Here is a 27,697-nt window from a genome sequence, read left to right as displayed (position 1 = left end):
ATACAGCCAAACCTCATAATTCATGAATTCTACATTTGCAAATTTGCCTACTCACTAAAATTTATTTGTAACCCCCAAATCAATATTCACATTGCTTTCACAGTCATTTATAGACATGCACAGAGCAGCGAAAAATTTCAGTCACTTGATTTGCACATTGACAGCTGAGGTCGAACAAGGCAATGCTTTGCCTTCCTCACTTTTTGCATCCTCTAATACTGTAAACAAGTGTCCTTTCAGGTCCATTTAGAGCATGTTTTCACATTTTTGTACTTTTTGTTGATGATTTCACTCTTTAAAATGGCCCCCAAGTGTAGCGCTGAAGCGCTGTCTGGTGCTCCTAAGAACAATAAGTCGATGATGTCTCTTACAGAGAAAATACCTGTGTTACTTAAGCTTTGTTTGGGCATGAGTTACAGTGCTGTTGGTGTGGGTACAATGCTAATGAATCAATGATACATGTTAAGTAAGGTGTCTTTTAACAGACTAAGACAAGGTTATATTTTGATCAGTTGGCAAAAATGTTGTGACCAGAGGTTCACAGGAACCTAAGCTTGTATTTCTTTTAGACGCAGTCATTTAGGATTTGCTCATTCAGTATTTGTGGCAGCTTTATAGAGCATAGCTATCATGAATAATGAGTATCCACGGTACCAGGACTGTTGTAAGCCCTGGAGATGCAATAGTGAACAAAATGGACAAAAAGTCCTGCCCTCATGGAGTTTACATTCTAGAAGTGAGAAGAAAACATAAGCGAAATAAATAAGTCACTGATACAGTAATGTTAGAAGATGATAAGCACAATGGAAAAAACAAAGCAGGGAATGGGAGATGGAGAGTATCCTGGGTAGACCCAGCTTTTTGTTGTTACTGTTGTTTTTCTGGGTTTTTTTTTTCCAAAATGCAGTGATCAATATAGTCCTAAGAATCAAATGATGCTTGAGAATGTTCATGAAAGAGGTGAGGGAGCAAGCTTAGCAACTTCACGGGGAGGGCAGAAAGAATAGCAGTGCACAGGCCTACGGTGGAGGCATTCCTGACGTGTGGTAGAAACCAGGAGGGGCCCATGCACCTGCAGTGAGTCAGTAGGAGATGAGGTCAGGTCAGAGAGGCTGGAAGGGTCAGCTCAGTAAGGCCCAGTAGCCCATTGTAATGAACGGAACTTTCACTCTCCCTGAGAGACTGTAAGCAGGCAAGGTGGAAACAGGAGAGCAATTAGAAGAATATTGCAGAAATCTAGACCTGGAGGGTGGTTACGGTCAGTTATGAGAAGTGGTCAGATTCCGGATATACAGATTCTGAAAGCAGAGCCATTAGGATTTGCTGGTGGATTAGATGTGAGGTTGTGAAAGACATCATGCAGTCAAACATGACTTCAAGGGTTTTGGCCTGAGCAGCTACAAGGATGAAGCTGCCATTAACTGAGATGGAAAAAAGCTGTAGATGGAGCAGGTTTTGGAGGGAATCTCAGGGCTTCAATTGAATTGAGATGTCCACTTCGAATTGAGATGTCTATTAAATATCCAAGTAGAGATACAGTATAGGCAACTTGGTATGCAGGACTGTAATTCAGAGAAGTCCAAACTGGTAATAATACACATTTTGAAGTCCTCAGCACACAGATGGAGTTTAGAGACATGAAACTGAACGAGACCACCAAAGAATGAGTGAAGGTAGGGAAGGGAAGAGAAGAGGTTCAGGACTGAAATCCCTGGGTCACTCAATGTTAAGAGATCAGAGAAAAGAGAAGGAATGAGCAAAGCAGATTGAGAAGTAGGGTCTCCTGGAAGCTGAGTGAAGACAGTGCTCTCAAAAAGAGAGAGTGATCAACTGTGTTGTCATGTCCAGACGTCAGGTAGGATAAGGACTGAGAACTGACCGTTGAATTTAGCAACATAACAGTGATGTGCTGGCTCTCTGGAGGCGTTGGGGGGAGGGGGGGAGCCCTGCTTTGTAGAGTTTGCTAATCTCCATATTGAAAATACTCATAACTGATTTCAAGCTATTAATGTGATGCCACCAAATGCAGAATATTTTTTAAATTAATTTATTTAATTTATTTATTTTTGGCTGCATTGGGCCTTTATTGCCGCATGCGGGCTTTCTCTAGTTGGGGCGAGCGGGGGCTACTCTTCGTTGCGGTGCACGGGCTTCTCATTGCAGTGGCTTCTCTTGTTGTGGAGCACGGACTCTAGGCGCGTTGGTTTCAGTACTTGTGGCACGTGGGCTCGGTACTTGTGGCTCGTGCGCTCTAGGCGTGCGGGCTTCAGTAGTTGTGGCATGCGAGCTCAGTAGTTGTGGCACACGGGCTCTAGAGCTCAGGCTCAGTAGTTGTGGCTCACGGGCTTTGTTGCTCTGCGGCATGTGGGATCTTCCCAGACCAGGGCTCGAACCCATGTCCTCTGCGTTGGTAGGTGGATTCTTAACCACTGCGCCACCAGGGAAGCCCTCGACCCACCTTCTTTATTGGGGGCAGCCCAAGCACCTTGCTGGAAGCACCTGGGACCAGAGGAGGATGTCATGGTCTCTGCAGCCCAGACTCATGCTAACTTTTAAAGAGAACATATTCTGACAATGAAAAGGCAAAAGGCACATACCCTATAACCGCAAAAAGTGCAGATCGGAATTAATGCAGCTCTAAGCTAAGGAACACCAAGAACTGCCAACAGCCTCCAGCAGCTAGGAGAGAGGTATGAAACGGATTCTTCCTCAGAGCCTCTGAAAGGAGCCAACCCTGCTGGAACCTGGATTTTGAACTTCTGGCCTCCAGAACTGTAAGAAAATAAATTTTTGCTGACTTAAGCCACTGGGTTGTGGTAATTTGTCATGGCAGCCCTAGGAGGTTAGTATAGACTCTTCAGATAAGAGCACTTTTCACAGACACATGAGGGAAGAAGGAAAGCAAAAGAAGATTGATAAGTATGGTCCCTGAAGCTGACTGAAGACGGCATTCCCAGGAAAAGGGGGTGATGCTCTGTCCGCTGCTTCTGGCAAGTCCTGGACATCTGATCTTGGTCTGATCCTGACTGGTTCATTATTGACTACGAAGTTTACCTCAGAGCTGCTAACTTCTGTTCGGTTTCCTCAGCTTCCTGGTTTGACTGGTTTTTGTTGATGGGAGCAACTGTTTGGGCAGGTTTGATCTATGTAGACAGAGTTCCTGGAATACGTGTCCTCAGATATCACAGAGTATTGAGTCATCCAGTTGTATACAAGCTGAGGAGCTACGCTTCCAAGACATGATACTGATATTTTGGGTCATGACTACTGTTGGTCAAAAGGAACTTCCTCAGTGGCTCCTAGTGGTACCTAAACTTTCCCTGTTAGTTTTGTCTCTATATGCAGGCATCAGATAAAATGCAACTGCTCTAGTAGAATTAAACCATCGCCAGCTATTGACATATCAGCTCTGAGGGAAGCACCTCTCTGGTGATGAATCGTGGAGTGAGAAAGGAGAGAAAATTCTAGAGCCTAAGGAAACTATTTGGGAATGCTGGGTCCTTGCAAAGAATTGAGGAGAGAACTAGAATGGAGTTGATGAGGAATGAGAATACATCATGCTATGTCTATTTCTTTTCGTGTTGGCCCTTCAGGGACAAAAAGGGACCATTTACTAAATTCCATAGAGCCACTTACTGAGGACCTACTAAGGACCTATGAGCTGTGTACCAAAGCTACAAGCATGAATGGATGCATCTGTCCATCAAAGAAGAAGGCTGACTCCCAGTGCTGGAAGGGAGCATACATTGTTGTGAGTGACAGTAAAGAGAAGATAAATGAAACCGTGTCCCTCAGCTTCTGGTTGGTGATGCTCCCAAGAGTGCAGCAGAGTTTTTAACATGGAGACCTCCAAGAAGTTCTACCAGAAGGAAGCCGTGGACACCAATAACAGACTAAAGAAGATTCACAGGAATCTGGCTGCTCAGAGATCCAAACATAGGTCAGGGACTTGCCAAAGGGGGAAAGCTGTGTCACCGTTACATAGACCACGACCCACCTACATAGGCTTTTGCCATTTCCTGGGGAAGGAGGCTTCTCTCATTTAGAGAAATGACAGAAGCTTGATGGACAGAGGATTGGTGGAATCTTTTGGTTTATGTGGCAAAATGTTATAGGGTCTTTATCAGGCAGAAAATCACAGTGTCTTCCGAAACCTCCTGGGTTTCACTGCGGGGATGCCTCCAGCCTCCCCTTGGCCTCCCCTCACATTCTGAACAAAAGTTGTGCGTAAAAGAGTTCATTTGGATGGAGAACCCATTGGAGGAAACTTTCTTTGAAGAAAAAGGCAACTGGAGACAGACCCCTTGGAGTCATATATTTTGCTCAGTTTTTCATTATTTGGGGATAAAACTGCTTTTAGGCCTAAAGGACTCGGCTAACTGGTCAGTTTTTCAGGAGTGGGCACAGCTTTGAGAGAACAGCTTTTCCCCTCCCAGTCCTCTCCTTCCATCTCAGACAAAAATGTATTCAGAAAATGAAGCCAAGTGAAGCAAAGTTCAGGAGGGGGAGAAAAGTTGACATAATAGCTTCAGTGACTGCAGCTGGCCCAGGGACCAGCGCCTGATAATAACAACTTCAGGCAGAAGAACCTGAGATGAAGAGGATGTTAGTGAGTGAAGCTGAGCCAATCACACAGTGAACTTCTGCAGGAAAATAAAAGAGGGAGTGGGGAATTCATTGTAATGAACTCCTCCTGAAACACTGAGAGTTGGAGAGAATGCATAGGTTATTCAGAGGGTTAACTTCCAGTTCGGAAAGGTTTCAGAGAGTGTCTTACTCAAAGGAAGCTACAGGAACCTCTGCCGAGTGTACGGAATTGCCACTTTGAAGTCAAGAGAATTTGCTTCCAAGCCTCCTGCAAAAGGATATGTGGACACAGATGGCAGGTTTGCTTTCTGGTTTAGTAAGGAGTAAATTATGTTTGTTTGATTCTCTCACTAGTCTCTGTCCCCTGCTGGTATTTCCCTTGGCAGATAACGATTGCACTGACCAAGCCAAATGCAAGCTATAAATCCAGAGATGCTTTATATCGTATTAACTCCGGTGAGGGGTTAGAAACCCCAACACAAACGTGCCTATCACGATATTGGAGATTCATTGTTTGAAGGGCAGATCAAACCCCAGGGGGGCCTAGTGTGTGGAGCAGAGACTGAGAACAGGACCTGGCATTGGGGGGTGGGGGGGGGGTCACTCCAACTTTGCTTTTGGTCCCTCTTCTCAGAGGATGGTGGGCAGACCAGAAAAATCACTGGGGTTGGGGGAAGCCAAACGAATAAAGATTCAGTAAGGCCGAAAATGAAGGCCTTTTTAAATAGGCTAATAGGGCTAAGAAGAGACTGCCAGATGCGGCTCACTCCAACCCCATTTTATTGGCAGTGAAGCAAGTCAAATACCAGCTGTGAAGACTAGCCCTTTCTTAGAAGTGACCCTTGTTGAGAAAACATCCTGTGTTTTGCTAAGTGGTCTGTCTCTGAAGAACACTGTAAAATAGAAACTCTAGCTGTGACTTTGGCCAAGGCAGGTGGTCTCACAACTCATGAGGGGGCTGAGTCCTAAGCATTCAGAGTGCAGCAGAAAATGAAACAGACTAGAGGAGAAAGTGTGGAATTTCATGCATGGGTTTTTGGGGAGACGATCTCTGGGCAGAAGAGATCTCACTCCCTAAACCTGACCTGGACTAGGCCATCACCTCTAAGCTATTTATACTAAAACTGAATTGGCCTTGGGGATAAGGTGTAAGGTAAATTGGATCCCCCATTGGTCCCTGGTTTTGAACCCAAAGTATTCTCTTGTGGACACAAAGGGGGTATGATGGAGTTGAAAGCATTCATTGAATAATTTCCCTTTGTTTTAAATCCAAGCACAGATTTTTGAAGTAGACCACATGTGGCAGAACAAACTATCTGAACCCACATCTGATGAGGTGGCCAACAGGGCTTCTGGGGGCTCATCCTGGGACAGTTGAGGTGGTCTTGAGTGATACTTAGAGGAGGGACATGGAAGTTATGGATGTGGGCTGAAATGTCCCGCCATTGATAAAGTTGATAAATTGAAAAACCAAGGTAGAGAATGACTCTTACATTGGGGGATAATTTCTCATCTGTGCCCAATAAGAGAAATACAATTGGGTGGATTTCTGTTGAAAGTTTCGTATGACGATTTAATGTGAATTGCCTATTTTCAACTTCCCCATGAGCCACTGAATTATACATACAGCTATGTAAGCTGGAAATGCCAGGAGGCTGCTCATATGAGGAAGATGCTGTAGAGAAAGACCCCTTGCGGTTGGGAGTAAGGGTTAGAGGACTTGTTGGTAAAGCACAGCATTGTGTAATGCTCGTTCCTGGGCATGTTTCTGTCGCTCTCTCTGCCCTGCCCAAGCTTGAGACTCTCTCTTCTCAGTGATTCTAGGAGACACACCTCTGAGCTATCCTCCTAAACTTTTGCTTTGAAACAGGATTTAAGTCATTTTAGTTTTCACTCATGGCATTCAGGATACAGAAAACTGAGTATATTTTTCACACTTCCTGTCCTTGTACTTGTAGGTCACAGTCTTTCATGCCTGAGGTATTTGGTTATAATCTTTATGGTTTGGTATACCATACCTCACAATCCACTGAAGTCTATTCTTTAAAAATTCTAGGCAAGAACATTGCAGGACTTCCCCGGTGGCACAGTGGTTAAGAATCTGCCTGCCAACGCAGGGGCACGGGTTCAAGCCCTGGTCCGGGAAGATCCCACATGCTGCGGAGCAACTAAGCCCGTGCGCCACAACTGAGCCTGCGCTCTAGAGCCCGCGAGCCACAACTACTGAGCCCGCATGCCACAACTACTGAAGCCCGCGTGCCTAGAGCCCGTGCTCTGCAACAAGAGAAGCCACAGCAATGAGAAGCCCGCACACCGCAACGAAGAGTAGCCCCCGTTCACCGCAACTAGAGAAAGCTCGCGCGCAGCAACGAAGACCCAACACAGCCAACAGTAAGTAAAATAAATAAATAAATTTATAAAAATTTTTAAAAAAGACCATTGCAGCCCATCTTCAGCTCTGAAGGGAAGGTGAGGTAGTTCATAAAACAATTCTGTCTTAGTTTCTCTGAGAATCTGGGTTGATACTTGGAGAGGAACATACTTGTACTTAGTCTAAGGCCTCACAGCTTAAAGTGAGATGCAGCCACCCTGGGAGTTTTGCAGCCAGAGGGAACGCAAAGCTACGGGATAAACCCGGTGCACGTTTATATAAGGAAGCCAATGCAGATATGCTGTGAACACACAGCTTCACCTGGCGATGTCCTCATGTTTGGCAAAGCTGCTCTTCTGAGGCTGCTTTCTTCAGGCAGCTTGAGCCGCTTCCGCCTCCCTTGACCGTGAGGTCACCGTCAGCTTGACAGGAGACAGACTCCTTAATAAGCCTGATGGCAAGCACCATCAAGAAGCAGAAATTCCGGATCTCAGCTATGGGATGGGTAATTGCAAGAGGTTTAACCAAAGCCGTGCAGCCACTGCGGAATAGCCTTTCTGCTCAGGTATTCTTGTTTTGTTTTTTTTAATAAATTTATTTATTTATTTATTTTTGGCTGCACTGGGGCTTCGTTGCTGTGCGCAGGCTTTTCTCTAGTTGCGGCGAGCGGGAGCTACTCTTCGTTGCGGTGCGCGGGCTTCTTATTGTGGTGGCTTCTCTTGTTGCAGAGCTTGGGCTCTAGGCATGCGGACTTCAGTAGTTGTGGCGCTTGGGCTCAGTAGTTGTGGTGCATGGGCTTAGTTGCTCCATGGGATCTTCCTGGACCAGGGATCGAACCCGTGTCCCCTGCATTGGCAGGCAGATTCTCAACCACTGCGCCACCAGGGAAGGCCCAACTCAGGTATTCGTGTTTCATAAGAAAAACCATTTTTCTCCCATGCTAAGCACCATCCCACTGGATGCTAGGCAGACCCTACTCTTTGAACTACCATGCCTGGGTCCTAGAGTTGACTCTTACTCTTTCTGGGCCTCAGCTGTGAAAAAGAAGCATTAAATGAGGGGATCGCTCGGGTCCCTCACAGCTTTAACTTCCTAGAATTCTAAGTACATCATGAAGGAATTTCAGGAAATATTTTTTCTCTGCTTATTGTTAGTTTCCTTTCCGCTTTCTCCACCTTGCCCTAGATCAGGGGCGAGGATGGCAAAGGTACTGATCTATAGAGACAGCCTCTCCTTGATTCAGCATTCCAGAAAAAAGGGTTTGTGTGACATTTGGAATTCAACCACAAAGCTCTAGACAAACTAATTGGCATCGCAATGTAAGGCAAACTTTCCCTTGTTGACTGCTACCTCCGTTTTGGAACCCCTTCCCAGCTCTCCCCTGCCTTGCTTTCAGAAGACTCCCCGCCTCACTGAGGGATTTAGTCCCTTAAATCTACTGCAAAACACAACATTCCTCCTTTCTCCTCTCAAACCCAGGCAAAATTTCTATTCCCAGAATTTTATCTCAATCAGCGGAGGATATTATGTTCCAATGTAAAGCAATTCATTTTAAACACAGAGCTCAATGCCAATAAATCTCTAAATGGTCTACCAAGAAGGTAGATATTTCTGAGGAAGAGACTTCCTGTCTCTTCTTGCCCATCATGGTGTCATCAGTTCAAAGCCCATCAAGGCTCTCCTCACCTACCCAAATTTTGCAACTGGAAATCTATACCCTTACAGAGCCAAGCAGAAGAAAACCTTTCACTTACGGGATATGGAGGACCTCTGCTGTTATTTAACATTCATGAACGACATCCCCCAAGATCAGAGAGCAGAGCATGTCAGCATAGGTCACAGAGGAGATGAGTTTGCACGGGGTGGAGGACTGAAGGAAAAATCTAGAACCAGAGTGCCATCTGGCACGGTGCTCCCTAACAGCCTAAGTGAGGAGCCCTGGGAAGCCAGGGATGGCATGAAAACAAAGGTAGAAAAATAGAGTTTGTCTAATTCTTGGGTTTGCCTCAGGTCAGCTCTGCATGTCAAAATAACCCCCGTCCTCCAGGTTACAAACCCTTGTCCTGTCTCCACCTGGACTCCAAGATTTCAGTTGTCACTCCTGCTTCCCTCTTGGGAGCTCTATTGAAGCTGAGGAAAAGTTTTTGCTCTCTTGTTGGTTCGATTTCACACGTACTTATTACATCCCTGCTGTTTGTCCAGCTTGATCTCTGACTTAAAGGAACTCGAATGTAACTCGTGGCACAATTTAGTTACCACCAAGGAAAGATTTCAGGGGCTCTGGGAAAACACACAGCTCCCCAGCTAGCCGTCACACCCGTGCCAAACTGCCTGTCAGCCCAGTATGTGCCCCTTGCTTCTTCCCTGCAATCTTCGTCAACCTAGCTCCCAGTGTCTGTTTGGCCGAAATTATGGCAGCAGCATTAGCAGCTGGTAATGGTTGAAGCCCTCCTGACTCCAGAAATTCCCCCAGGGTGGCCCGCTATGGTTTGGATCTGCTGAGCAGCATGTGGAAATGCAAAGGCAAGCTCTCTTACCGAGCACAGTTGGCTGTCAGCAAAACACCACCCACTGGCTGCAGAGCTGCAAATGAGGGAAGGCTTGTCTTTCCTGACATATTTAAAACTAGTCAAAAGCTTGGCTGGCCAATGGGTTAGTTACAAAGATAGATAGACAGATGATAGATAGATAGATGAAGGTTTTGTTCGATATTGATGCTTTGTGTGCCTTCCCTGGAATGTGGGCCCTGGCCCTGGGTGCAAAGGGGCCTCCCTTGCTGCCCCTGGGATACTGCTTCCTCAGCACCCTACTCCTGTCTCCTCTCCAGCACCTCACCCCTTGCCTGGGCTCAGGTCTTCACCTTCTCTTGCATGGATTTCCTGTTTCAACATCCTTGGAACATGTCTGCTACAATCCAGACTTTTCAGAGAGGTGTAGTGGACCTATTTACAATGTAAAGCTGAGCATGTTTGTCCCCTGCCTCCTGTTTCCTAGAAGAAAACATCTGAGAAGGCTTACAAAGCCTTGCCTGCCTCTTCAGTGTCACCTCTACCTGCCCTCTGGCTTACGGTTGAGCAAGACATCCATCACCCGCCCCAAGCTATTTCTCTGTCTGTGTTCCTGCTGTCACCTGTGCTACACCACCTCACCTTGGCCTCTACTTGGCCAACTCCTACCAATCCATGAAGACTCAGCCCAGGAGACTGTTCCTTGACCTAGCGCCCTTTCTGCTCCCTAAATACCCTGCATACTTCATCACAACACCCCCTTGAGGTATCATACCTGTTCAATGGGTCTCTCCTCACTTCTAGACCATGAGATACTTGAGAGCAGGGAGTGGATCTTAGTCATCACATCCCCAACATCTAGGACAGTGCTTCCCAGCTGGGAGTGGCTTTTTTCCCCAGGGGATATTTGGCAATGTCCATGTCTGTAGACATGTGTCAATGTCTGTAGACATTTTTAGTTTACATGACTGGAGGGCATCCTACTAACTCCCAGTGAATAGAGGCCAGGGATACTGATAAACATCCTCCAATGCACGGGGTAGCCCTCCCACAACAAAATGTTACCAGACCCCAAAATGTCAATAGAAACCCGGACCTAAGATAAAGAGTACATAATTAACGTTTAATGGGGGAAAAAAAGTGAATATATGTCACTGAATCAAACTCTGCTCTCAGATAAGGTCCATGTGATAGTTACTAGGTCCTGAGATGGAATTCAAGTTAATGTAATCCTTCTTTCAGGACAATTTAGTTTAAGCCTGATCTCTCATTGTGGATTCAAAATTTGGCTCCAGTAACGGTATTTCAGGTATCAGCTGAACAGATAGGAATGATATCTTGAGACAGTTCTCTACTGAGACCAAGACTTCCTAACTGGAATAGAACCATTAAATGCTGGAAATAAATGGGGCTGTAGAAACCACACAGCTCAACCCACTGATTTTGCAGATGGAGAACACAAGCCCTGCCTGATTATGTGCTCGCCCAAGGCCAGCTGGCTAGGAAGACAGTCTGGGGGCGAGTGGAAGTACCACCTGGGTTGTGACTTCACCAAAAATGAGCAGAGGACTTTGGGGTCCATATCTGAGTCCCTAATAGAGACTGGGGCCAGGGTTAGGGTGAAGGAGTTAGAATTGCCTCCTTGGAGAGACAAGGAGAAGAGAGAAATGTAGATATCTGGGAAAGATGCTTTTTCACATATCTTGGCTTCCTGAACTTTGAGACCTTTCCTCAAATCTAATGACCACTGACCTTGATGCCTACCTGGTGCTAAAATCTCTACCTTGATACTTCAGGTCACACACAATCCAAACCATTTCACTTTCTAGTGTCTCTCACTGGAAGCACTGTTGATATTTGGCCAGGACAATTCTTTTTGTAAGACAGGCTGTTTGGCATCCATGGCCTTCATTCACTAAACATCTGCTGCAGCTTCAACCATGATCGTTAGAAGATAAGCCTAGATACTTCCAAATGCCCCCAGGAAGGTGGTACTGCTTCCCCTCCCCACCTCTTCAGTCGAGAACCACCAAAGACCAGATGGCAGAGGTGCATTTTTGTTGAGCAAAGCGCATCTTGGTCAGCATGAGAAAGCAATAAGAACGATGGACAAGAGTGGCCTTAATGATCACCTTCCTCAAAATCACCTGTGGGGTCTGTTATAGGCCCACCCTCTGGGGATAGAATGCAAGAATATATATTTTTAATAGTCTCACTGGGTGATTTCTATGTATGCTAAAAGTTTGAGAACCATGTCTTAGTAGTTCTTGATCGTGGCTCAAAGGAGAATCAATACTTTATAACGCTACTGCTCATATCCAACTCTAGAGACCCTGAATTAATTTGACTGCAGTGGGATCCTGGCATTGGATATTTTAAAAGCTGCCTAGATGATTCTGATATTCAGCCAGGGTTAAGAAACACTACCATTGAGCAGTCTTGCCAGGTACGAGGTGATCACAAATTCATTTCCTGATTCTCTCTTCTGAGTTACATTAAAACAGTGGTTTTCAACCTTGGCTGCATCCCCCTGGGGAACTTTATAAAATCCTGATGCCTAGGTCATACCCTATACCATTGAAAGCAGAATCTTTGGGGACAGGATTCAGGCATCAGTATTTCTAAGGCTCCCCAGGTGACTCCAATGTGCAGCCAGCTTTTAAGAATCAGTGATTCAGAATATTTGCCTGTCTTCTCCCATAATTCTCTGCTCTTGACTTTTATTTCTCCTCTAACCTCCTCGTTCAAAAGAGCTTGTGGGGTGGGGTTTAGGGTGAGACTAATGAAGGGATAAAGGGCAAGATTCAACCTGTTTCTCTTTGCCACTTAATTCCTGGCCATCACTTAACCAGCACTCTGGGAGTAGTTAAAGGGCAATGGAGAAACCTCTATATATATTTCCAAGAGGAAGATTCTTGGACCAGCATCAAGCTCTTTTTTTTTTTTTTTTTGAATCTTGACCTTCCCTGAGGTTTCTAAATATTATTCCAGGTTAGGCATTTCAACTTTTATTCTTTTCCGACATTTCATTTATGTGGCATGTGGGGTCAAAGAAGCAATGGAAAGTTGGCAGCCGTTCTCTTCTAATTAGCAGACATATCAGTGGTTGAAATTATTTACCAGTAACAGGCCAGCACAGCTCCAGGAATGTTAATGACTGTCATTGGTCCTCAAGTCCGATTTCATAACTGATAAGGGTTGTTAATGTGTCGTCACTGTAGTTAAAGGCTCATAAAAGACATTTGTCCTATTCAGTGTCATTGAGTAATGACCCCCAAATTTGCCTTTGGGTGGGTTAGAAGGTCAGATGTGCCCCCCTTTTTAAAGAAATGTTAAATCTAACCTCAGCTGCTGCAGGCAGAAGGGAAAGATGAAATTCCAGACAGAGCTGCTGCTGCTTTTACGTGTTTCACAGTCATGTCAAAGCGGGGGCTGCCTGTAACCCCACTTCCAACAGCTCCAGCCCAATCTTGCTGGAAGGGAAGGCTGTTCTTTCTGTGCCAGGCTAGGTCCCAGGCGTTCAGAGTAAAACTGTGGACGTCTGGAGTGCTCTGACTCCAAGTGTTAAATTCCTTCAGTATATGCATGTGCGTGCACGCGCACGCGCGCACGCGCACCCCCCCCCCCCACACACACACACTTGTCTAAGACACATCATTTGCATTGGGCTGGTGGACCCCAGTGTGAGTTGGGAGTCATTAGTCCACAGTACCCTCCCGTCTTGATCAGTAGTCCTTCCCTGCTGTGTGCCCTCCCTTAGGTCCAGCTCTGATCATCAGATAGTTTAATACATTTGAACCGCAAATCCTTCTTCCTACGAAGGATCCCTTCTTCTTTAAACTTATGTTAGCAAATAGATATGGGGTTAGAGAGGAAACAGCACAGCCTGACGATATATGACGACAGCATCTAAACCCCAAATCAAAAATTCCTCCAAGAGGTAGATAATTGCCTTAAAACTGCAGACCCCAAAGGGACCACTCACGTAATTCTTCCCAGAATTCCAGACATTATTCACCCAAAATGGCCTCTGAGAACTTAGAATGACAACTTCAAAAATTTTAACATCTAGTTCCCACCAGCTACTATTTACTGAGTGTTGTGCTAAGCTCTTTTACCTCTGAGATATTATTCAGTCCTCACACAACCCAAAGAGGGAGGCACACTATCATTGTTCCCACTTAGAGGAGGAAGTATGCCCAGGTTTACACAGTCAGGAAGTGTGAGGATATGAGTCAAGGTGTGTCTGGGTCCAGAACTACTTGCCATTAGCTGCTGTGCTTTAGGCATTGGCGCTGCTGCTACACTGGCTGACCTTGCTGTGACACTGGAACCTGGTCTTACTATTTTTCTGTGCTTTCATTAATTCTATCCTCATATCTGTTGACCTTATCACTCTTATAGCCTTGGTTCAGCTCTCTCTGAGATAAGAGAGGTCTTTGCCAACCAATCTCATGGTTCTCTAACCAGGTTCCTAACATGGTGTCTTTGTGCTCTAGTCTTTTTATGGCGCCCTGGTATTCTGTATATGTAGAAGCTAAGCTTCCAGATCTCTTACAGGTGCCCCCTTTGCTCCCCCTCTCCGCTTCTCTGAACTTGTTTCTCCAACCACAAACTTACAACAAATTCTCTAGAGGTTCGGTCAGAAGAATTTTTTTTTTTTTTGGTACCAAGAACATTAAAAAATGATAGGTCTGCCACACACCTGGATTCTCTCCCACCTCAAGGTGAGTTTACTTGTCTGTCCACACTGTTCTTAGAATGGCCATCTAAATGTTTTCATTACCAGTTGAAGTGGACAATTGTTTTGTGCCTTCCTGTCACCCTGATTGTGCTTTAGGGGACCATTCTTACTCCACTTTTAGTCCATACTCATCAATCTGTGACTCCAGGGGTGGACATGTTACCCAGACTTTGCCACTCAGAACATTCCCTCTCCTGGGCCAAAGGACTGGCTCAACGATGTAGACAGGAACCAAAGAGAGCCAATCAGAATTAATTCTAGACTCGTCTTTAAAGAACTGGATAAGATTCCAACTCTTTACTTCTGGACTTGTAGCCACAAGGAAGTAATTGTGAAGTTGCTGACGGCCACTGGTCCATCAGGAAGGGAGAGTCTATGTGAAAAGAGAGTCCACAGAGGATAAAGCAGAACCAAGAGTTGGAAAGAGACTGGGCCCTTATGATATTGTCTGAAACTGTGGATCCAGGCATAACTGAAACATACCCATGGACTTTTCAGTTACATGAGAAAATACATTATAGTTGAGTTGAATTTCTGTCACTTGAATGAAAAGGTTCACCACCAGTACAGCAGTCTTCCCATGGATCATTGGTTGGTTCCTCGTGCAAAAGATAGCCCAGATGCTCTTCTGGGACAGATCAACACAAAAACACTTCTTCACTAGAAATCACCCCTACACCCAGAAGCCTGTGAGAAACAGTTTTGTAAATAGTAAAATGAGCACCATTAAGAGGTAATATTCATATACCTCAGTGTGAATTGACTTTCTCAATATGAGAGTTAACGGCGGGAGGATAGAAAATATGTAAGGCTCTGGGTACAGGGTCCTGAGGTATACTAGAATGATTAAGGGAAGAGGCCGGAATAGGTGAAGACAGAGGAATTGATATGTATTGAAAATGAACATCTTGGCCAACAGGCACATGAAAAGATGCTGAACATCACTAATCATCAGGGAAATGCAAATCAAAATCACAGTGAGATACCACCTCACACCTGTCAGAAGGGCTATGATCAAAAAGGACACAACTAACAAATGTTGGCAAGGATGTGGAGAAAAGGGAACCCTCGTACACTGTTGATGGGAATGTAAATTGGTGCAGCCACTCTGGAAAACAGTATGGAAGTTTCTCAAAAAACTAAAATTAGAACTACCGTATAACCCAGCAATTCTACTTCTGGGTATATATCAAAAAAACCAAAAACACTAATTCAAAAAGATACATGCACCCCAATGTTCCTAGCAGCATTATTTACAATTGCCAAGACATGGAAGCAACCTAAGTGTCCATCTACAGATGAATGGATAAAGAAGGTGGAATACTGCTCATCCGTAAAAAAGAATGAAATTTTGCCATCTGCAGCAACATGGATGGACCTGGAGGGCATTATGCTAAGTGAAATAAGTCAGACAGAGAAAGACAAATATACTGTATGATACCACTTATACGTGGAGTCTAAAAATTACAACAGACTACTGAATATAACAAAAAAGAGGCAGACTCACAGATATAGAGAACAAACTAGTGGTTACGGGGCAGGGAGGCGCCGTATAAGGACAGGGGAGTGGAAGGTACAAACTATGGGGGGTAAGATAGGCTCAAGGATGGGAAATATAGCCAACATTTTGTAATAACTGTAAATGGAAAGTAACCTTTCAAAATTGGACATAAAATAAATTTTAAAATTAAGAAAAAATTTTAATTAATAAAATGAACAGCTTAATTTTGCCTGAGGCCATGTTTCCATTAATTGGCCTTTCCACCCAAATCAAGAGCAGAACTGAAAAACCTAATAAAAACAAAACCCACGGAGAAAAGAAAAATTTTCACAATAGCCCAAGTGAAAGTAATGACATGAGCTAATCCAATTTGTATAAACAAAGAAATTACTCCACGCAATGGGACTGACTCATTTTGTGTCAGAACTAAATACCAGGAAGTAGAGGGTAGATAGGGAACCTGGCCTAAATATACAGAGGTGGGGGAGATGGAGACTAATTACTCCATTGGAGGAGAGAGAGAAAAGAAACAAAAAGTTTTTCCATGGCAACTGACCATAAAGTGTTCAAAAAGAAACATTCAAATAGCACTTCAACCCACAATGTATGTTCCAAGAGGCTCACTGGGGAAAATATTGTAGATTTTAAAAATTCACTGGCAAGTAGTCAATTAAATTTTATTTTCTAGTTCTGATTGATGGACCTGACTTTTTAGGGCTAGGCATACAAACTGGCTGTCAGATATAAAATTCAGTGGAAAGAGGGAACATTTAAATTTTCCTTTAAGATAATGATTTACAACATTTTCCATGTCATTGTGCACCCAGACAATGACAACAATTTTATGGTACTAAGGTAAAAAGATTAGGTCATTTGAGGCAGAGGTTACTGACCTGTGTCACCCCAGGTCCACTCAAGTTCCCAAAGACTGAGGAAGACCTCTCTTGCGCACAAGTGAGCTGGGTCCACCAGTTAGGAAACTCAGTCAAAGACTGGGCCAAGCCTAGACTGAGCCCACATGGGGAGGAGGACAAGGCACTGGAATGAAGGCCAAAGACCAATACTTTGGTTCTAGCTCTGCCACGTGTAGGACGTGGACACTGCCCTTAACCTCAGTGTGCCTCAGTTGGCTTACGTATAAAACCAAGTTAAAGATGCCCTTACCTTCTCTACCTTACAGGGTCACTGTGAGGATCAAGAGTGCCATGTTCATGAACATAATTTGCAACCATAGAGTACTATAGAAACATACGGCATGATAATGACAGTGGGTATGATGGTGTTTTCTCCCCAACCCTGCCCCATCTAGACCACTCTCACTTTCAGGAGTTACCCTGCTATGGGCAGCAGTTGACACTGAGGAGAATAATGCAGCTGCTGTACGACAGTGACTGGGGCCTAGAGTGTGGGAGGCTATTCTGCAGCTGGGCTTTTGAGTTGGGCCAAAGAGCTAATGGGGTTTTGGCTTCCTGAGCACCTCTGTTGAAACTCCCTGGGGAATTTTGCTTTATGAAATTCCCAGCAACTTGGGATCCCACTGGGTTGGTGATTAGGAGGCTGGAGGGCTCCCTGTTGGATGAAAAATATGTGTTTGAAGTCTGCTGGGAAGAGCTGTAGGAGTTGAGAGTTCTTCCCTGACTGCCACTGTGCATTGACAGCAGCTGCCCCTACCACTGTTGATTGCCAATTACTTTTGTCTCCAGAGCCAAAGAAAATATGTTTGAAGTGAACCCTTTGAATTAGACCTATTTTGCACTAGGATCCACAGCTGGTGAAATATTAACGAACAGGTGGGTTGCACAATACTCCCAGATTGCATTAGAATTGATTTTTATAGGCTAAACTGTTAACGCTAGAGGTGCTGACATATATCCTGCTAAGGTTAGCAGACCCAGAAGCCATTAAAATCAACACAGAGCACATTCAGACTTATCAAACACAACATCTATTTTACCGAGAATGGAGTAAGTAGTAGGTAAAGAGATTGAGATTCCACATAATCTGTCTCAGAAACAGGAAGAACTAATTTTGTAATGGATGGCTAGCAATGCCTACTCTGGAAGGCTCTAAATATTTTTTCTGTCTGGGAAGGGAATTCTATGATATTAACTGGAATAAGACGGGATGGAGGAGGTAGACTAGTTCTTCTGGAAGTCATGTCCATGAACAGAACAAATCCTGGATTCCCTCAAATTTCAGTCTCTGCAGGGAGTTACATTTAAAGTAATGTAACAGCTGTCTAGCAGCTGAATAGTTTCAACCTTTACTTGTGCCTCTTGAAGATCATGATTCAAAAGCCTTTCCCCCAGTTCACAGTACTCTCCCACCCTTCACCTGCTTCACCTGCCCTCCCTTACCAAACCCTAAAACTCTTCTCCAGCCCCGAACAACTCAATAAAATGCATGGACCTTGCTTAGATCCTGATATGAGCAAACCAAGTGTAATGCAACACATTAAGAACAATAAGGGAAATTTGATTTCAGACTGTGTGCTAGACGATACCAATAAACTCTTGTTGGTTTTGATAGGTGTGATAATAGTATGGTGGTATGTAAGAAACCAGTGATATTTTTGCCACACACATATAAATACATAGGGGTGAAATGACATGATTTGGGGATTTGCTTTAACATACTTCAGCCAAAAGAAAGGGAGAAGAAAGATAAAGGTATAGATGAAGGAAAAGTGAGGAAATACTGATAATTCTAGAATATGAGTGATTGATATTTGAAGTTCATTATTCTGTTTTCTCTACTTTTATGTATGCTTGAAATTTCTCCTAAGAAAATTATTTTTAAAAAAGAGAAAGAGGAAAGCAAATACAAATATACTCAGAACATCATAAGCAAAGGTAAAAATAAATCAGAGAAATGAATTTCAAAACAATAATAAAGGAAGTATGGGGACTTTCCTGGTGGCACAGTGGTTAAGAATCCACCTGCCAATGCAGGGGACACAGATTCGATCCCTTGTCCGGGAAGATCCCACATGTCACGGAGCAACTAAGCCCATGCGTCACAGCTACTGAGCCTGCACTCTAGAGCCTACGAGCCACAACTACTGAGCCCACATACCACAATTACTGAAGCCCACGTGCCTAGAGCCTGTGCTCCGAAACAAGAAAAGCCACTGCAATGAGAAGCCCGTGCACCACAACAAAGATTAGCCCCTTCTTGCCGCAACTAGAGAAAGCCCACGCACAGCAACGAAGACCCAATGCAGCCAAAAATAAATAAATAAATTTTTTTTTTTTTAAGTATTTTGTAGACTGATAAGTCCATCAAGCAAACCTGACATGTCTGAGTGCCATTCGTGGAACCGTGGGTCAACAGAGCAGTGTGGTATATTTCAATGCAAAAAATTAAAATTATAAAAGCAGGATCATACACACAAACATGTTAAGCTTTTATAATTCTTTTAAGCCTGAATGGCCTAGCCTCATTCATAAAATATTTCCTACATTTATATTCCTCTTAAAACTGAAAATATCTTCTTGATTTCTTTGTTTAAATTTTTTTAACAGATTTTTTTAAAACACTCTTGAATTGAGCAAAAAATAATATGAAGTGAGGTAGGGCTCTGGGGGGAAGGGAATTTGTGTTAAAACTTTTCAAAATGAAATTTAACCTCATATTTTTAAAGCATTGCTTTCTGGCAGGATTCATACTTTTCCTCCCACACCCTCCCATCTGTGGTCAGTGTCTGGAAGAAAGTACTGCTACTCATAATTTTAAGGATTTTATTGTAAATTTAAGGGTTTTAAAGAAACTAGCGTGGATTCTGAAAGAAGCAGTCACTGGAAAAACAAATATTTTCTGAGAGTCCTAAAAGAGTTTAAAGAGAACTGACATTTATATCCATTGTTGCTAAAAGCACAAGTTTCATGTGAAAAACATTCAAGAAATAGGAATTGACCTACCCCATCCTGCATGGAATCTTGCATTCCTAATCACTAAAGCAGAGAGCTTAGAAGCAGGGGATGAAATGGGGTGAACAGAACTTTGCTTAAGCTAGAACAATCGGATCATTTCCCTTTCTCATAGTCTCAATTATTTTCCCAGCCTTGGCTCTTATTTGAGCAAGACCTTTTTCATCAAACATTTATCTAGCCAACTGATGTGGTGGAGAATTTGTTCAAATTGGTTATTTTGCATCTTGTTGGCAGAAGGGGGAAATGAATGCTTGAATGTTCGAGTTTTCACCCTGACATGTAGAGACTTGAGGTCGGGGGAATGGAGGTTCCTCCAGCTAGAGAGGTTAAGATGAACACACAGGCAACTACAGGACCAGGAAGAAAGTGAACCATCCTGTAGAAAGGTGTGATTATATGCTGAGACTTTAAAAGGAGAGAAAAAGACATTCAAACATAAGAAAGAAACTAATTTGTGTTAAACCTTGAAGGATAAGGAAGGAATAAAATAGAAGATATAGCACAAGCAAATACACACAGGCTGTAGTATAGAGATGGTGTGGGGAAGGGCAAGAAGGTCCATTTGACTGGAACACAGGGAAAATAGAAGGAACTAAGGTCAGAAGATGGAACAAATACTTTATGGAAAATTCTGGAATGTCAGGATGGGAATGTTAGGTATTAGGTAGATAATGAATGTGGGCACTGAGAGTTTTTTAAAAATGAGCAGCACTGCCTTGTTGAGGGTAAATCTAACAGTGGTGAGTAAAATGAATTGGAGTACCGAGAGAACAGATAGTGATAATCACTACTGTTACTGAGTACTTTGCTGGTACCACTTTATATACATATATACTCCAATTGAGTACTCATAGCAAGAGGTATTATTATCCTTTTTTTTTTTTTTTTTTTTTTTTGTGGTACGCGGGCCTCTCACTGTTGTGGCCTCTCCCGTTGCAGAGCACAGGCTCCAGACGCGCAGACTCAGCAGCCATGGCTCACGGGCCCAGCCGCTCGGCAGCATGTGGGATCTTCCCGGACTGGGGCACGAACCCGTGTCCCCTGTATCGGCAGGCGGATCAACCACTGCGCCACCAGGGAAGCCCTGTCCCATTTTATAGATGCAGAAATTGAGGCTTAGAGTGTTTAAGCAACTTGCCTGAGCCATGTAGTTACTAAGCAGTAGAGGCAGTATTCTTACCTACTCTTAATCACTATGTGTGACTATTTCTTACGGAGGCTAGAATGGATGGGAGGTAAGGAGGACTTGAATTAAGAAGGTGGTGATAGTAACCAAAAGGAGGGATCAAACTCTTGAGAAGCAGGATTGGCAAGACTTAGTAAACAATAGCCTTCAGAAGCACTTGATATTGAGTCTGGGTGAAGGGAAGGGCAATACCATCACTGACCTAAATAAAGAAACCAGAAGAAAAACCTGCCATGGGATAAAAGATGACTAATTTGCTTTTAGCTATGTTGAATTTGAGATGCCATTAGTAAATGCCAGTGAAAATGCCTATGGGGCAGTTGAAAACATAGTTTGGTAGCTAAAGGGAGAAGATGGAGCTAGAAAGAGAAATTGAGACACCATGAGGAAGCAGTGGAGAGGTCAACAGGTAAAGGAGGGTGGTGGAAGGAAATCATCCCAGGGTTTTGCTCTTGGTTTTGTTTTTTTCTACTCTCTCAGCTGAGAATAGAGATGCCTTTTGAATTTTGTCAGCCATTCCCTCCCAAACTATCTACCCATCCACCACCACCCCCATTCAGGAATGAAATGGAGAAATGTAGGACAAAATATGGAATAATTCGTTGGCCTTCCATTTTGGGGGAAGAATAGAGGCAGCTTAGTAGAAGTGTGAGGATTCTAAATAAGAGTATAAGGGGCAATCCATTCTCTCTTTAATTTGTTTTCCAGCAGGATAAGACAAGGGCATCCATCTTCAGACCTGAAGTCCTGGTCAGTGTCCCAGGGAGCCACTGTGCATTGCTGCACAGGGCAGGCTCGGAGGGGCTAACACAGGTCAGGCAGCACATGTGCCTTGTTTGGGAGGCAAGATGAGGCTTAAAGCTGGTAGGATATGCCCTGCATCCCCTGAGATTCTCCATCTAAAGACTCAGTTCTTTCCTAAAGCATCCTAAACATAGAAAGTGTAGTGGAAGGGCAAGATTCCACTGTTGAATTCCCCAGAAGGCCCAACAAATGAATGACTTGGTGTCAGTGGGGTGAAAGTGAAACAGTAAACATAGGAGTTTGTGCAGTCCCACATGAGTGAAGGGAGTCACCTCATCACTCTCCTGCTGATGGACAGCTTCTCATCTCCTAGTTTACCATCTTCCTCACAACTTGCCTCAGCAATTTTTGGGTCAAATTGCATGTTCAGAAGGATATTGCATGTTTCTGCTGGGGGTAAGTAGGGGTCACAGTGACATGACTCACCTGCTACGAACTTGGAACTACGGGAAATAAGATCGCCTGATGAGACTAAATCTTTCAACTCAATGCTGATGAATCAGAGAAGAAATATGGGAAACCACTTTAAAGAGCAAATGTGTCCTTCGAACAGTAAGACTTGACTGGACCTTGATTGGTGAGATTAATATATCTAAAGAAAAAACATGCATCCATGAGAAGGGGAGCTCTGCTCAGTTATCAACAAGAGAACTGCATTCAATAAATATTTGCTGAGTACCTACTATGTGGCAGCAATCAGCTCACATTCTAGTTGGGGAGACAGAAAATAAATGCATGTATAATCAAATGTCAGGCAGTGCTACAGTGTCCTACAGAGAGGGTCCTCAGAGCAAACAACAGAGTCTAGTGTTCAGCTGCAGCAGCAGAGATGTGCTCCTTCAAGTTCTGTGCCGGATTTAGGAAGTATGCTTGGACCTACAGGCCCAGACCTGTGTCTCCAACATTTACTAGTGACATTTTAACCTGCTAATAGCCCTTCTTTTGATTTCCTCCTATGCAACTTTCATGAAAACATACATAGAGAAAAGAGTACATATCAAAAGTATACAGCTCAATGAATTTTCCAAACTGTGCATACCTGTGTAACCAGCACGCTGAATCCCTTCTCATGTCCCTGTTCAGCCTCTCTGCTGTTACTGAACCAAACTCGGCTCTGCTCCCCCAGCTCCACCAGCACGTAGTAAAGCCAGTCTACTGACATGCAACTGTTGTGAAGGAAAGTGCAGCATTTATTGCAGGGCGCCAAGCAAGGAGTACAGGTGGCTAATGCTTAAAAGACCCGAACTTCCCAGTGGCTTTCAGGGGAAGGTTTTTGAAGACAGGGTGAGGGAGAGGATTGCAGGATGCGTGATCAGCTCATGGACATTCTTCTGATTGGTTGGTGGTGAGGTAATCCGAAGTCAGCATCATCAACTTTCTGGTTCTACTAATTGGTCTAGGGTCTACGTGCTTGTGGTCAACAAGCAGTTGACTTCTTCCCATGGTGGGGGTTTCAGTATCTGCAAAACAGCTCAAGGATATGGCTCAGAATATTATCTATAGCCCCTGAGGAGGAACTAAAGGTTCTTGACTTTTGTTTAATGCTTAAACTATTATTTTTGTCTTGCTTTAGTGTTTTCCTTTGTTTCTGCATTCTCACTTTTCTAATTAAATTTGTTCTTTGGAACCCAGGGAAGGTCTAGGAGGCTAAAGAGTTTCTACAAACAAGAGGCACACAGAGGACAAGGGGGGAGTCTCTCCCAAGAAGGTCTCATAGGGTCCTGTTCAGTTACACCACAACAAAAGATTAACCACTGTCATGACACTAACACCATAGATTTATTTTGCCTGTTTTTGGACTTTATATAAATGAAAATATATGGTACATACTCAGTACATAATCTCTGGCTTCTTTTTCTCAATATTATGTCTGTGAGATACAGTCATACTGTTCTGTGTATTGATGGTCTGTTCTTTTTTCATTGTATATTTCATTGTACGACTATATCACTATTCATTTATCCATTCTATTTAAATGGACATCAGGGTAATTTCCACTACTCTTTTTTTTTTTTTTTTTTTTTTTTGCGGTACACGGGCCTCTCACTGTTGTGGCCTCTCCCATTGCGGAGCACAGGCTCCGGACGCACAGACTCAGCAGCCATGGCTCATGGGCCTAGCTGCTTCGCGGCATATGGGATCTTCCCGGACCGGGGCATGAACCTGTGTCCCCTGCATCGGCAGGCGGACTCTCAACCACTGAGCCACCAGGGAAGCCCTCCACTACTCTTTTAATAAGTTATTTCTCTGCTTAAATTTGTTAGCTAGTTTCCAATGAGTGCTGCCTAATACCCTTTTGTTTTAATTCTAAATTTTTATCGAGTGAGAAAGTAACCAGAGAGTTGTGTTCTTTTGTAGAAATTCTTCCTTGTTAACAATGCTTTGGAAGATACGGACATTTTCTTCATCAGCTATTTGGCAAGGAACATCAACTCACTCTGTTTCAACAGTGAGCCCACATGATCAAAAACAACATTCTGTGAAGATAAAGCTCTGAATTCCTGGCTTAAATACAGTACTTTCTGGAATAACAGCTATAACTTGGGGTCTCTTGGGTTGCTACACAAGTTGGTTAGGTTTTCTCTGCAGGAGCCAACGAAATGACCGCTTCTGGGTATGTGTCTCAACAGTTAGGGTAGTTTACATCTTGATTGCACAAGAACAGAGGTTTTGAGGCTGTGGTTTTTCCCACATTTCCCATTGCCCTGGTTATCGCTCTCAGGAACTCAAGAACATCGTTACTCGGCAAACAGCATCCAGTGAAAAAGAAAATGACAGACTAAATTAAAAGACAGTCATATCAGTTATTCAATTCATCAATTACTAGGATCTGTCCATTTTGCAAGCGTACGTGAACACCCCTCTTGTGGGAGTCTACCCTGTCTGAGCAGGGCTCTAGAAGAGAAGGATGGGCCACTCCATCTTTTCATCCTTTTCCTCTTTGGCCAGACTATATAGACTGCTGATGCAATTATTCGCTGCCTAACTTTTGAGCTATAAGTTGGACCAGCCAACTATTATTTCCCTTCATTATTCAAGGAGACACTTGTAATAACATTGGCAAGTATCTACTGAGCTCTTGGTACATGTGCCAGGTACTATGCCAAGGACTCTGTGTGTGTGCCTACTTCATTAAAGGCCAATCTCTCCACTTCTGCTCAGGATTCCATATCCTCATCCTTCCCAAGAACTTTCCTCCTGCAATTAACCTCTCTCCCCTTCACGATTCATTTCTCTCTCCCTCCTGAATCATTTCCACGAGCAGTCAGACGTGTTCTAGTGCTTCCTTTAAAAAATAAAAATCCCTTGATCTCATATCGCTCTCCAGGTACAATCCCATTTCTTAGCTCTTTTATAGCACAACTTCCTGAAAAGTTGTCTGTAGTCAGTGCCCACTTCCTCATCTCCTAGTCTTAGCTCAGCAGACTCCAGCCAGGCCTTCCTCCTCTCTATGCTAGTGAATCTGCTCGTTTCAAGGTCATGAACAACCTCCTTTGCCAATCCAAAGGTCCCTTCATTGTCTTCATCTTACTCAACTTCCCAGTAGAACTTGACACAGTTGACCACTCCTTCCTTCTTAAAATCCTCTTCTCTCCCAGCCTCCAGGATGCTATGTTCTTCCCTTTTCCTCCTGCCTAACTGGCTGCATTGCCTCAGGGCTTTTTTTTTGCTGGTTTCCCCTTCTCTGTCTGGTTTCTAAATGTTGCAATGACTGGAGGCTCTGTCTTAGATCTTCTTATACTATGATCCATCTATACCCTATACCTAATCTCATGTTTTAAATACCATCTACATACTGATGACTCTCGGATTTTAAATTTCTAGTCTTGATATTGCTGACCTCTCCCCTGAACTCAAGTCCCTACAGGCCACTGTACCACCTGCTCTGTATCACCACATGGACATCTAAGAGGCATCTCAAATTTAGTATAGATAAACAAAGCTCTTGGTTTCCCAGTCCCCCACTTTGCCTCCCCCATCTCAATAAACTGCCCCAATATTCACCCTATCGTTGAAGGCAAGCTTTTAGAAGTCATCTTTAAGTCCTGTGTCCCTGTCTTTAACAAATGAATCATTGTCGAGTCCTGTTGGCAACAGCTGCATGTCAGTAGTTAATTAGAAGAGTCTTTTATTCTTTTTAACTTGACGAATTAAAAGAAAGTTTGGAAAATCGGAGGGAAAACACCCATATTTTCTCATAACCTCCTTAATTACCATTTATAGCTGTACCTTGTCTTATGGAGTAGAAGCATCCTAATTTACTTTACAAGCTGCCTGATGTTGCATCTTCAGATTCTTTTCACATTTGACTTCTATAAACAAGTGTGCAATGAATATCTGCACGCACATATAGGTATTCTATTTTTATTTTTAAAATAGAAAAGCTGACATTTTTTGTTCAATAAAAGATCACTGAGTGGTTGCCTTAGTTGTGCAATAATGGGGAACATACCCATTATTCTGGTGTTCAGGTATCATAGAACTCTTTTAAAACAGTTACTCTCTGAGAGCTGTCAGAGCACAAAGCTGATCACTGAAGATGTAACATGGCGGATGCTTGGACTCAGCGTTCAGCTGAGGCTAGAAACTCCTCTGGACCCAGCCGCCCTGTTGCAGTGTCTTGTTCTGGGAAAGATGACTGAACTTGGCAATGAAGGCCTCCAAGCTGGAACCTTGGGAGCCAAACTGTGGAGACTATTAATAAGCTCAGCCCTGAGACATGAGATTATCGTGCTTCAAAGAACCCCTGTGGTCTGTGCCGGAGCTAACAGGGACTCCAGTACAACACTGGACATGGATGCCCTAGTCTGTCTCCAATATTGAAGTAGATGGTAGTGACAGAACCAACAGTGACTGACGCTGGAGGAGCTGCTGTGGACCAGTCCAATTTTCTTCTTCTCTGTTCCTCTTGGGACTGAATAAGCACCCAGTATTCTTGACCAATAAAGATGAGGGGTAGGAGGACCCTCAAAAAATCAACACTTAACTTCCTGCTAATAGAGCATCAGAAGTTCACGCAACAACTAGGAACTCCACAGTGTGGAGCAGACTTGCAGGTTACATATGGGACCCTTTCCTTAGGCTATATTCCCAGAAAAGGAATTACTAATTAAAGGGCATGAACATTTTTATGACTCTTGGCCAAAAGTACAATTTTTTTCTGAAGGATGCACTAATTTCTACCATCTATTTTCCCACACCCTCTCCAGTGATGAATAATAAACTTGATTTTTTTTTTTTTTTGGTCACAACCAAGAATTCTTGGGAAGAATGATCAGTGTGAGAAGTGGTGGCCCACCCTCAGTGCCAAGGTGAGGTCAGCAACATTTTTAAACCCACCCATTGCCACTCGTTCTGAAACGAACATTCCCAGGCTCCCTGCTATGTCCCTCATCCATTCTCTCAGCGGCATCCCTTTGGCACCGCCCCCCTCAGATATTCATGACCTTGCCCTCCCTTCTCTGTGCTCATTAAAACCAGCATAAGAGCAGATATGACATGAGTCAGTCACTTCCTCATGTGGCTGTAAATCAAAGTATCACCTCTCGCCCGTGCCTGCATCTCATCTAGGCTTTAGGAATGAAAAGCTTTGTTCTCTGTTAAAGGAACTTTGAGCTTAAATGTCACAGACGGAGAATCCGCCAAAAGCTGGACCTCTGACTTGAGGGGCAAAGGACCCTCATGATCAGATTGAGATTTGAAGAGCATCAAGAGGCCAGAGCTTCAAAGTTGGGACCTAGAAGGTGGAGTTGGCAGGCAGAGGATAACCCACCAGAGAAGTGAGGTAGTAGGAACTGAACATGAGATAGGAACTAAAAGTAGAAGCTGCAGAGGTTGAAAACATGCTTCACTGATGTCGGAACTTTGCCTAGAGTCACTCCAAGGTGAGCATAACTCACTTAAAATCAAAACCTGAAAGCTGTTCTTTATGCCAACAAAGTGCAATTTAATAAATAATTGTCAATCACTCTTATAGAAAACGCATGTGAAGCATGAATAGTTTTGACCTTTTATAGTCATGACACACGAGTTTTCAGTCCTGCTCCTGGTTGTATCGTCGCATG

General features: G+C 43.7%; 1 long non-coding RNA gene across 1 annotated transcript in view; it reads left to right on the top strand.

Annotated features, from left to right (window-relative positions):
* The window catches only part of LOC132531398 (uncharacterized), a 135,132-nt gene that overhangs the window by 60,425 nt on the left and 47,010 nt on the right, over positions 1-27,697 (top strand). The window contains exon 2 of the long non-coding RNA XR_009544083.1: positions 6,644-6,978. This is a non-coding gene — a long non-coding RNA (uncharacterized LOC132531398). The remainder of the gene's footprint in view (positions 1-6,643; positions 6,979-27,697) is intronic.

This window comes from Lagenorhynchus albirostris, chromosome 13 (assembly GCF_949774975.1).
Source record: "Lagenorhynchus albirostris chromosome 13, mLagAlb1.1, whole genome shotgun sequence".
Classification (NCBI taxonomy): domain Eukaryota; kingdom Metazoa; phylum Chordata; class Mammalia; order Artiodactyla; family Delphinidae; genus Lagenorhynchus; species Lagenorhynchus albirostris.
The sequence above is the reverse complement of the archived record's forward strand: the minus strand, read 5'-3'. Positions and strand labels throughout refer to the sequence as shown.